The 12,575-nt window shown below is 40.3% G+C and overlaps 1 protein-coding gene across 1 annotated transcript in view; it reads left to right on the plus strand.

The window, feature by feature from the left end:
• The window catches only part of LOC121925884 (AT-rich interactive domain-containing protein 5B-like), a 361,184-nt gene that overhangs the window by 14,213 nt on the left and 334,396 nt on the right, over positions 1-12,575 (plus strand). The gene's annotated exons all lie outside the window — the stretch shown is intronic.

Genomic DNA, 12,575 nt, shown 5'->3' on the forward strand with positions numbered 1-12,575 from the left:
AGTGTATTTACTTGTACATAGTTTCATGAGTAGAGGTGTCACCCCCCCCCTTTAAGGTGTCACCTGAACCCCTCACACACCCCTAGTGAAGCTCTTGCCTGTATGTATTTACTCAGAAGTAAGTTCCACCATTTGGTGTGGTTTGTTTTCAGGTAATTATGCATAGGCTTGTGGCTTTAGTAAGATGTTTCTGGTGGTGACATCTTTCAACAGATTTTGCTGTACTGTACTGTATGTTTGATTTGATCAGAGCTGGTTTTAAATAGCAGCTTTTCAGGTTTTACAGTCCTGCTCCCCAAATATATACCAACTGAGCTTGTAAAGTTTAGAGAGGCTCCAGTCTAGCACACAGCTTTTCAGTCTCTTAGTGTAAAGGTTTACTCCCATGTTACCTGTATGTAACAAACCTGCTCTCTATAGTTGCTATTCATAAGCAGGGACAAGGAGGAAACAATTTCAAAGGAGAGAGTAACTTCAAAGAGGAGGAACAAGATATGGGGATGGGCTAATCCACTACCAATGGACCTCACATAAAGGTATTTTTTGCTTTGTTATGATGTCTGCGCCTACCATACAACAAAGTGTGGCAGCCACCTCACGTGGCAGATGTTGGAGGGCAGCAATGAGGGATCAAGGAGGCAGAGATGTGTAAGACATGCAGCCTGCCTTGTGGTCCCCATTCCTGGACAGATATGGGGGAAGATGCTTCCCCAGTGTTGGTAGTGAAATACGATTTAACTGTCAGTGTGATTGCCATTTGCACAATGGATTTGAGAAAGGCTCTTTATTGTTCTTTGCCTTACTATAGCCCTCACTTGACAGGAAGTCTTCCCTGTGGTAGATTTAGGATGGGAGAATGCAGTGGGTTCAATTACCAATTTACTGCTGGAGGTGCTCCTACCATGGTGGAATTGGCATGTGGTCATCAGTAATCTGGTGTTAGATTACAAGTGGAAGGTCTAATTATGAGTTGTCAAGAGATGTCACCATCCCAATGTTCTTAAAGATGTTTTGATAGTCACACAGATGGGCCTAGAGCACTTTTTGGTTCATGTCATCTGCTGGTCTCTTCTCAGTATGTCTTTGGACTTTGGCTAATGCTACACCTGCTAGAGAGCCACTTGATCCAAGAGGAAGTATTGATGGTGTGACACTGAGTTGCATCCTTTGATGTTGGAGAAAGCAATCTTGAGCTTTAGAATGTCCCCCCTCTGCTTCTGTTTGTTGCTCTTGTGTGCCTTCATGTCCTTAGTGACCCTAAGGTAAAGCTATTATGGGGTTTTCTTGGCCAGATTTGTCCTGAGGAGGTTGGCCATTGCCTTCCCCTAAGGCTGAGAGCATGCGACTTGCCCAAGGTCACCCAGTGGGCTTCATGGCCAAGTGGTCTCCAGAGTCATAGTGAAACACCCAAACCACTACGCCATGTTGGCTCTCCTCCTTCTATGCAGCTAGGTCATAAAAATACTACTGGAATGCTTGCAGCATATCAGTCAGGCCAATCTCATACCCATAAGTGACTACATTATGATAGGGCCAATGTAGGAAAGAATACAGGAGTTTGATAAACTTTTGCTATCCCGTCTAGCAAAATAAGTTGCTGGTCTTATCACTGTGATCATTGTTCTTCAAGTTCCAGAATGTTTACATAGACTATTGTATCTTTTTAAAATGAGTATTATTTTTACAAAAACAACAACATCCCAAATCTTTGTAATTTAATGTGCCATATTTTCCCACAGATCACCATGGGAAAGTGGGAGGCATTTCTGTTTGCATATGAAATAAATTGGTAGCATACTGTAAAAAGGTTGTCATTACATCTGACTTTTATGTCTTAAAAAGTGCATCTATGAATAAAGTTTTTCTATAAGTGCTATGGACCACAGTTTGTCTTTTGATTGTGAAATGGACAAGACATTTTGACTTTTACAGTGTTGTGCAATGATCAGTCTTGCAGCTAAGCAACTCAAACTGATCAAATCCATCTTCAATAGAGACTTACTAGCATCTCTAAATAACGTCAGAAGACCAAAAGCAAGGGATAGGTTTACCTTCTGGTTGATAATGATCCTCATTTTGGTGAACATCTCACACAGAATTTGAGTGTTGGAGACAAAGCCACCACATATAAATATAGATATAGGCATCCAGCATCCATCTGGAATTACCTTATTGATACAGTTTACTTTGACAGATGTTAAGTTCCATCCGTTCAGAAGTGTACGTTTGTGACCTTCATCTCTAGGATCAGTCTGTTTTGTATATTATGTTTAAAACAACTGTTTTAAAACGCTATTGAGCCCCTTTGATTGTTAACTTAAAGCTCTTTAGTGTGTTGTGCTAAACCTGAAACATGTGGCTAGTCCTGTTGCTCTTAAATGTATGTCAGTTTTTCTGTACCTGGCTTGAGGAAGGCCAAATTCGGATGGTGTACTCCAACATGGGGAGCAACTGCTTGTATGTTTATTTGGCTGGGCTAAATGAAAGCTCAGAGTACTTCCAAGGATCTCAGCCCCTCTGTATGATTTGGAATTTAGAATATTAGCACTGGCCTACTTTACAAGGATGTTGTGAGAATTTTCCAGGTGATGTATTAGAAGTGGAATTATTTACATTATCTGAACCCCTGAATAATTGGAAGCCATTTTCGTTTTCCACTTCTGATTCTCAGATAGTTTGGCAGTTGCATATGAAAGCCAGGGAAGATGTTTAAGAGAAAGTCGGTGGCATTTTGGGCCAATTTAGAATGTTCCTTCCCATTTTTGTCTGGTGTCCTAACACTTGATGGTGGTTGGGACTCCCAAAATATATTGGGATGACAAGTACCTGTCCCCATCTGTGGTATTAATGCTAAGTATTCTTAGTTAAGGCTGTGCTCTGAAACTTGTATTCTGGAAAGAATCATCCTGATTGAGTCCAATTTGGAATGGTTCTGGATCAGATTGTGTCAAGCCCAGTGGCTTTCAGAGAAGCATGTTCCATGAAAGAGCACTCTAGCACTTCACGGGTTACTTCAGAGCAATGCACATTTCAATGGGATGTCAGGGGAAACAAACCCTTTCCATGGGGGATATGTCATACTGTGATATGAGCAGTAGGAGTGGAGTAAATTTTAAATTACAAATTAAACCTCCCTTATTTGGAAATCCAAAATCTAAAATGGTGCAAAAACCAAAACTTTTTTTTATGGGTGGCTGAGATAGCCACACCTTTGCTTTCTGATGGCTCAAGATACACAGACTGTTTTGTGCACAACATTATTAAAAATACTGCCTAAAATTGCCCTCAGGCTATGTGTATAAGGTGTATACAAAAATGAATTTCATGTTTAGACTTGGGTCTCATCTCCAAGAGATCTCATTATGTACATATTTGCAAATACAGGTATTCTAAAATCAAAATAATAATAATAATTCAAAATCCAAAACATCCCTGATCTCAAGCATTTCAGATAAGAGAGATTCAACCTGTACTTTTTGTAGCCAAATTCTGGCAATTGTTCTATGTGGGAATTTAAGTCTTTGAGGTCTTCAGACTTGTGGCGACGTTCATTTAAACGTATAGCCCCTCTTTGAAGACTTCACAGGGGTCCCTCTTTCATTCATCTCCCACCATCAACAGATGAAACACATTTCAGATATACTGCCTCCACTTCTTAGTCTTCATCCAGGAGCCTTTCACCCGACTCAATTAAATGCAAAATATTCCCTGTCTACTGAAAATTGGAAGCTTACAGAGTGGGCTAGGCTAGAACCGTTGAGCTTAACCTATCTTTTCTACTGGCAGGGAATTTTAGGGAGGAAAGCAACAAACTGAGGGACTAAATAGGCCTCCACACATCAATATTCTGAATTGCACAGGCCAAGAATAGCTTAGCTGTATTTCTTCTGAAAGTGCAAGATAAATAAAATAAAATAAAATAATAGCAGTATAATAGTTTGATAACACTTTAACTACCACAGCTCCATTCTGTGCAATACTGGGCTTTGTAGTTTGGTGAGTTAGCTAAGGCAGTTTCACACTAGGCAGTATAGCACTGTGATTTGACTTTAACTGTCATGGCCACATTCTATGGAATCCTGGGATTTGCAGTTTAAGGAAGGCTATTTAGAATTCTTAGTCAGAGGACTCCTCTAGTGTTCCTCATGGGGTTTTCTTGACAAGATTTGTTCAGAGGAGGTCTGCCTTTGCCATCCTCTGAGGCTGAGAGCATGTGACTTGCGCAAGGTCACTAGCAGATTTAATGACTGAGCCAGAATTGAACCTCAGCCTCCAGACTCATAGTCCAACATTCAAATCACTACACTATGCCAGTAGTCCCCCACTTATTCAACAAGTTAGGGATCAGAGCACTGTCAAAAAGAGGAAATAGTTGAAATGTAGGACCCATCTCTAGTCTCAGGTCTACCAGAGATGCTGAGGAATGAACTGGAGGCATTTAGCATGCAAAGTACAGTGGATCCTTGTTATACGCTGAGGTTTGGTTCCAAGATCCCCCGTGTATAACAAAATCCGTGTATGCTCAAGTCCCATTAAGTTTAATGACATAGGTGTCCCTAATAAAAAATGGAACATCAAGGTAAATTTATACTTTTTTGGAACATTTTCAAACCGTGTATGCTTAAATCCGTGTATAAAAAATCCGTGTATAAGAAGGACCGACTGTAATGTTCTGCTACCAAGTTAGATTGTTTTGACCATAGTCCCAGAGACTGTGAGAAGCTTCTGCCTGAGCATCCACCCATTATAAGTCTCTATCTAATTAGATATAGAAATTATTATTATTATTATTATTATTATTATTATTATTATTATTTCCCCCCCCCCCAAAAAAAAAAAACACCAAAAGCCCAATGATTACACAAAGGACAGAAGTTAATATATTTTGTTACTAATCTCTTCTTGATAGAGTACAAGAGCTCTTGACATTCTGTCGTTTGTGCACCTTGTTTGCAGAGGAATCCCTATCACCATATATTTGCGTTACATTGCTGCTACTAAAGCCTTAATGCAGCCACTCTGTTCTGTAGTTGCTGTTCCCGGCCTGATCGGTGGCACTAAACTTTAGACTCTTGTCTTTGGAGAATAAAAGGCTTTTACGCACTACACCCTCAAGCATGCTAAGCTACTGAGCAAGATGGAAAAAACAAGTTCCAATTGAGTGTTTTTAAATAAGCACTGGGCAAATTAATTAGGCTACACTTTATTTTTAGTTGCTTGGTTACACAGTAGTGTGTTCCTAAGCACAAGCAAGATAGATTCATTCCCTGTGTGTGTGTGTGTGTGTGTGTGTGTGTGTACATCTGTACACATGTCTGCTACTTATCCCTTAATCATATTTACTGAGTCTAAAATGCACATTGTTGTTGTGTTTCCTAATTAAAGGATGCATGTACAAAATGATTAGGATGAAGGAATTACATCCTGGCTCAGGCTCGTAGGTGTCTTAATGCAGGGCATTTTGAGCAAGAGAATAATCACAGCTTAGAGATGGAGTTCTGGGGGATGCAATTCTTCATGAGTGCTTTGAGAGGGGTGTTCTCTGATCAGCATTTAATGCAAGAAGGTCCTAAATTGTTAAAGCAGTCAGGTATCTATTAGATTTAAATCTGTCATCCCCAATCTAATACCCCTCCCTGGTGCATTAATGCCCACAATGCCTATCATTTTCAAACAGTATACCATGCTGGCAGGCTGTGGGTTACACTACAACACATTTGTTTTTGTTTTTTGTTGGGTTTGAGAAGACTTTCTTTGTACGCTGCATGTTTGTGTACAGTACTGGTTCTCATCCATTCTTAGCTCTAGGGAGGATTATGGGTATGGATCATTAAATTAAATCAGTTTGTGACTGATCGTGGGTTGTCTTTAATTTTAAGACAGAAAAGGCCTCTCTTATTTCATAGTTACAGTAGTCGGTTGCGTTACTAGAGGAGGTGCAAGGTGTGTGGAGCATGCGAGAGGTGCGGACCGAACCAGATGACACCACTGCTGCTCAAAAACCTACCTTTGGCAGAAACAGGCTGTGGCATTCAGCTGCTTCCCTTAAAACTGCTTTAAGAGATGGTGAGAGTGGGGTGAAGCTCTGTGGAGGGAGAAAGGAGAGATCCCAGAATTTTTTAAAATTCAAATTTCAAATTTTAATTTTTTGAAAGAAATTTTAAAATTTCCTTTAAACATCACATTTTAACCAAATCTTCACTATTTAAGTTGTGTGCATGATATTGTAATTTCAAGGCATAATTTTAATTTTGCTAGTTGTTTATGTCACAACTATTGGCATTACATCCAGTGGTATAAGGGAATTATTATTTACGAATAACATTAGTGCAAAAAAGCATTACTAAGGATTCTGTATGACGTGAAATGGGAAGAGGTCAAGGGGTGGGTGACACCGTGAGTTAACATACCGGGTGACACCAACCCTAGTGACACCATTGCCAATAGTGATACCTGGGGAGTTTCATGTCAAGAGTGGATCCACTCTGGGTTTTTGATCTAACTTCAGATTTGCTATCCAAGGTGCTCCTTGTCCCCCAAATAGATTTCCCCAAATTAGGAAGAGGGGGAAAGATTTGTGATAGTCTTCAGAAAAAGGACAAATTGTGCTCCCTCTCCAGCAGCTTCTTTGAGAGTGGAGTGGTTAATCCATTCTGGAGTTTAGTCCAAACTGTAAAGGGTCTGCCCAAGTTGTGTAAGTTGTTATGGGGTGATGCTCTTTTGAACTTTAAACTAAATCCCCACAGCAGATTCACTGTCTGCCATTGGAAGCTGTTCTGTGAATGGAACCATTCCATTGGATCCTGGCCTCTTTATTATAAAAGGAAATCAGGATTATACACTCATAGGGATGCATACTTAAAATATAAATTGAATAGGTTTGAATGTACGCATTTTGCTGCTAGTTGTTGATTCAAATATACTTGTTAAGTCTTGCATACCTCAGCTGGCCTACGACAGGTGCTTGCCATGTGTGCAGTGTGATACTGTTCATCCTGTTAAAAAGTATTGAGATGCAGAAGTTGCCAAGAAAACTGGGGCCTTCAAATACAGATAAATTTTTCTACAGACAGGGGGCATAAAGCATGGAGGTCATTAAATGATCAGATGTCTACATGCAGTAATGTCATACCTTTCCACTCTCATATTTCTACTCCCCTTGATGCTCATAAATATCTCTTTAAACAGACAGGATTGACTAATGACAGGTAAAGTTCTTGGAATGTGGCAAAGAAGACAGACAGTGTATCTTGTTCCAATAAGATTACCTTGATAAAATGACATCATAATTCTCTTCTCAAATGGCCCAGTGACTCATAAGAGGAGATAATACACAGATCAGCACCCACTTACATATTCTTATGTCACCCAGGAACACTATGTGTTGCAAAAATTAGATCATCCCGCACTTTGCACATAAATAAATACATGGAGCTTCTCCTGCCATGTCTAGTTCATCCCTAAGAACAGAGGTAGGCTGCATTCAACAACCAGGGTCCCCTTCACGCCACCCAGTTATTGCACTGTGATTCCATTTTGACTTTCTATGGAACCCCAGGATTGGCATTTTAGGGAGGGGTGTTTAGCATTCCCAGCCAGCGAGCTCAAATGCCTCCCCAGTGACATCACTAGGGTTGGTGTCACTTGTTGCGGTAACTCATGGTGTCATCCCTCCATTAACCTCCTCCCATATCACACTATACAGAATCCTTAGTAATGTTTTTTGTATTCATATAACTTGTACAGTCAGCCCTCCATATCAAAATGCTAGCCATCCATGTATTGGAGCTTCCACAGATGGCCCTGCCTCATTATTGTCAATGGAGGCATGTATAAGCGCTGCACCAATGTAATCATGCACTTATCACCATCCATTGAAAGTAATAGGACTTGAGATCCTATGTTTTTGGCCATCTGCCTGGGGGTCTGGAATGAAATCCTCCTTGATATGGAGGGCTGACTGTTAATCAAAATTCCCACTCATCACTGAGTGTAATGGCAATAGTTGTGATAAAAATCAAATGTTTACCTTTAAATTACAGTATCATAAGCACACCCTAAATGTATTTACATTTATTGTACATAGTTTAATGTGATTCAAATGAAAATTTGGCAATATACAATGTTTTAAAAGAAAATTTTACAAAAGTAAAAAAGGCGTTTCCTTTCTCCACCCGCTGAGCCTTGCCCCACTCATGCCATCTTTTCCATTGAGCTCCAGGGTTTTAAAGCATTGTGGACAAATGCCACAGCCCATTTCTGCCAAAAGGCAGACATTTGGGAAGCAGTGGTATCACTCCCCCTTTAGGTTATCACCTGGAGCAGGTCACACTCCCTGCACGCTCCTATTGATGCACCTGTGCCTCTGCAAACTCCAGGATCCCATAAGACACAACCATGGCACTTAAAGTGGAATCCTAATGCTATAGCAGTGTACTGTGCAAGGGTCCCGAATATTGTTGGTCTCAAGTTCCTGGCATTGGTTACCATTGGCTGCCCTGGATAGAGCTTGTGGGAACTGCAGCCCCACAACATCTGGATGGCTGCACTTTGTCTGTCTCTGCTAAGATTGTGAACTATGAACCAGAGTTGCAGAACTCACCTCTGCCATAAACTCACAAAGTCACTATAGGAAGCTATTATCTCTTGATCCCCTTTACTCCCAGTCTGCAAAACTGAGATAATAATATTGTCTTGCCATGTTGTAAAGATGGGTGGGATTGTTGCTGGCATCTAGTAGGGAGGGGGGCAGTATCCACAACAGACCCTCCTCTAGAACTTTTCTGGAGGGCTGAAAAACTTTTCATAACCAGCCTGAGGTGGGGTGGAGAAATGCAGTGGGGAAGTGACCAGAAGACAGTTATATTCTTCTGGATCTTGCACTGTATGTAACATGCTTTATGCCCTAGAAAACAATGTGTGTGCACATATGCCTTCAAGTTGCCTGTCAACTTAATGGCAACCTCATAAATCCCATAAGGCTTTTAAGACAAAGAATATTCAGAGCTGGTTTTGCCACTTCCTTCCTCTGAAATATAGCCTTCAGCACCTAGTGTTTGTTGGTGGTTTCCCATCTAAGTACTAAATATGGCTGACTCTGCTTAGCTTCCAAGATCAAATGGGATCTGGTGCCTTTAGGGTATTTACAGAAACACAAATTCATACTGTAATTGTCAGGCCCTGTAGCCTTTAACTCATAAGATTAATCAACAGAAAATACAGTTGATTAATTGGTGTGGGGAGTTTTACTCAGTGTGGGAAAATTTAAATTACAAGGTCTGAAAGGAGGTATTTCTTTTGGGAACTATTTTGATTTTCCTTTTCTCTTAAATCCTGTTTTACATGCCAAGCCGATACATTTTCTTTTTAAAAGAGTGGACACTGCTTGCCTTCTGGCTGCTACTCTGCACATTTTAATGTTCACTGGGAATGATATCCTGATGGATAGAGATATCAAACAATAGAGGATTATGGCAAGAGACCCAGTGTACATGATCAGTAGACATATGTGAAAACTTCCCCCATTGTTTTATTGCACGGAGAAGCAAGTAAATTATTTACAGATATTTGCTAATTAAAGCACATATTGTTTTTCCCAGCACAATGGGACACCGTGCAAACAAAAGGCAAAGAGAAGTGAGCAAGCAAGAAAGAAATCCGCTTGCATAATTTCATTCTGCTAATGCAGTGTATATATTACTCCTTGGTAAGAAAAATATGTATGTAATCTGCTCAAAAAAGCTTTTCTCAGGGTAACTAGAGAAGGCCAAAAGAGCAATAAATTGCTTGTCAGCTTGCCCAAACGTAAATGGTTCCTGGAGTTCAGTAGGCCATCTGATAGGAAAACACTGTGACTGAACCTTATTTTCTGCCTTAGTCACAGTGTCTCCATGCGTCTGCAGTGGCACATAGGGCTTTAAGTGAAAATGTGTGTCTATGGTGTGTACTCATGCACACATACAAACAAACACAAGTTGCTGGAGAAATTAGAAAGTGAAATGTTTCAAAACGTGACCCTTCTAACCCTGCAAGATTTGCTAATAGCCAAGTAAAATTACAACACTACCATTTGAGAGTGAACTTAGCATCTAACCTCGTGCTCAACATGTCTGAAGAGCACTCAGATGTAAGAGGATGATGTTGTGGCTGTGGTGTATTTCCAAACACTCTTGGGGGAAAAAGGATTTGAACTCTGGTCTCCCTGACTTCTAGGAGTTTATCACACGGGGGACAATTGGAAGTATAAATTGCGATTAACCCTTGATAATCCCGCAATTGCGCTAATGGTTTTCACATGACGTCATGTTCAAAGTGATACTATCCTGTGAATAACCTGTCATTATTGTGTAATTGTGCTCATGGTTTTTACATGACATCGAGGTGAAACGTGATTTAAGTGCTATTAACCCATGAATAACCAGGCAATAAACAGCAGCAAATCATCCACATTATTTTCCCATGAATTACTTTTTGCTGTTTATTGCCTGGTTATTTCCTGGTTATTCACAGGATAATGGTTGTTGTGTTAATCTCATTTCAATAATGTTTTAATGTAACTTGTGCAATTTTCTTGGGTTAATCACTGCTTAAAGTTCCAATTTCCCCCCGTGTGATAAACTGCCTAGTCTAACACTCAAACCACTGGACCATATTAGGCTCACAGGGTTGCTGTTTAACAGGATATTGAGGGTCCGAACAGACAGGCCAAAAGCTGTTTCAGGTCACTTTGGAGGTATGCTGTTTAAATGACACATGCATCTTAAGAGGCCAGAAGCTGCACCAAAGTTGTGCTCCAGTCTTTAGGATCATTGTTCATCATTTAAACAACATACCTCCAAAGTGATCAGAAGCAGCTTTATTTTGGCCTGTCTGTTTGGGCCCTGAGAAAGTCATCCCCAAAGTGCTAGGTTTTATTTGATACATTGACATTACATTTAAATCAAGCATCAAATGATATATGTGAAGTATACTGAGAAGGCACTATATCAATGCTGGTAATAATAATTATTATCTGACAAGTTATAACTTGCATAGTCATATTCCACAGATGGGGAGGCATTTTGCTTGTCTTCCAGAACACCATATGCACAATTTTCCTTGCAAAATTACAAATGACAATTCTTTCTGTCTCAGAGACAATTGTCAGTTAATTAAGACTCCAGTTTGCATGTGTTCAGGTTCAGCAATCATAGCATTATTGGTTTTTTAAAAATGTCAAACTTCTGTTGGTTGTATTTGAGATACCCCCCTCCTGCTAGCGAAAGCTGTCACTCAGCTGGGATGTAACTGAATAACCTTATAAGGAGTAACTCCAAATGTTCACATATAATTCAGTCTTCAAAATGTAGATGTAGGCTTAACTCAGAATCACAAATTGAAAATATAATTCAAGTTAGATAGGTTTCACTTGTATGTTATCTAGTTCTTGGGTTCCATTTCTTGGTACAGTCTACTGTGAGCAAGAAGCAGAATCTAGAGTAGAGCAATGTAGATGAAGGGAGTAGATCTGATTTTCAACATGCCAGGGATCCACAGGCAGAAATAATTGGCTGTGGTCTTAGACACTATGGCTTTTCTAACAGTCAAACTAAGGTTAGCACATATTTAGAAAAGGTGTTCTTGTGAAAATATTATAGCATGGGCTTCTGTGCACCTATTAATATTGCATTTAGCATGCTTTATTTTGTAATTGATCTTTGGAAGGTAGAGAATGGCTTTAATTTGTAAGTCTGATTGCTGAGACAAAAATCTCTGAGAAACCTCATTGTTGGAGAAGAATTGTCAACTGCAGAAAATACACATTTTCTTTAACATCAGGTTTGGCCCTAAACCATGTGAGATAGTAACTGAGAATCTTTGGCCCTAAACAGATGGGCTGAATGCACTGTGCTGGCACCGCTACTAGGGTTAGGGACCGTGCAGTTGGTGCACGGTCCCTAACCCTAGCACAGCGCAGCGGCTGAGTTATGGCAGCGTCCCGTCCATACAGGCGTCACCATTTTAATGTAACCGACATGCAGCATCCACATGTTGCCGTACGTCACTTATGTCACGAGTGCACCAGTAGTGCAATTGCGTCATCGCTCCGGTGTTGCAAAAAGAACCCGGAAACAGTGGGTTCTTTTTACTCCAGAGGAATGGCGCGTGATTTGAGGCCTGTGCCATCCCTCCGGAGTTAAAATGGGAAAATGCAGACCGCCATTTTGCAGCAGTCTGTACTGCCCCTTTGTTTCATAATTATAATGTGATATTTCAGTTAATTTCAAGGTGATAATATTATAAACCAACAAGTAGGAAAGGCAGCTTGAAAGGGGGCAAGGGTCTTCTTGGCATCCAGATGTTTTTCTTGTGTTCTGCACCAGATGCCACATAGACACTCCTCATCTATTCTGGGAAACTTTCTTTGAAGCTCTTATCCCTGGGTCTTTTGGTTGATTCCCATGGGAATCAGCAAGCCAAAGAATGGGCGAGGTTAAGGGATGAGATTATAAGAGATGGAGAAAAGTAAAGAAAGAGCGGGGTTTTTAGTGAGATGGTTGAGAAATTGGTTTTTCAAAAATTGCTACAATATTTTC

The sequence above is a fragment of the Sceloporus undulatus genome, chromosome 3 (genome assembly GCF_019175285.1).
Source record: "Sceloporus undulatus isolate JIND9_A2432 ecotype Alabama chromosome 3, SceUnd_v1.1, whole genome shotgun sequence".
Lineage (NCBI taxonomy): Eukaryota > Metazoa > Chordata > Lepidosauria > Squamata > Phrynosomatidae > Sceloporus > Sceloporus undulatus.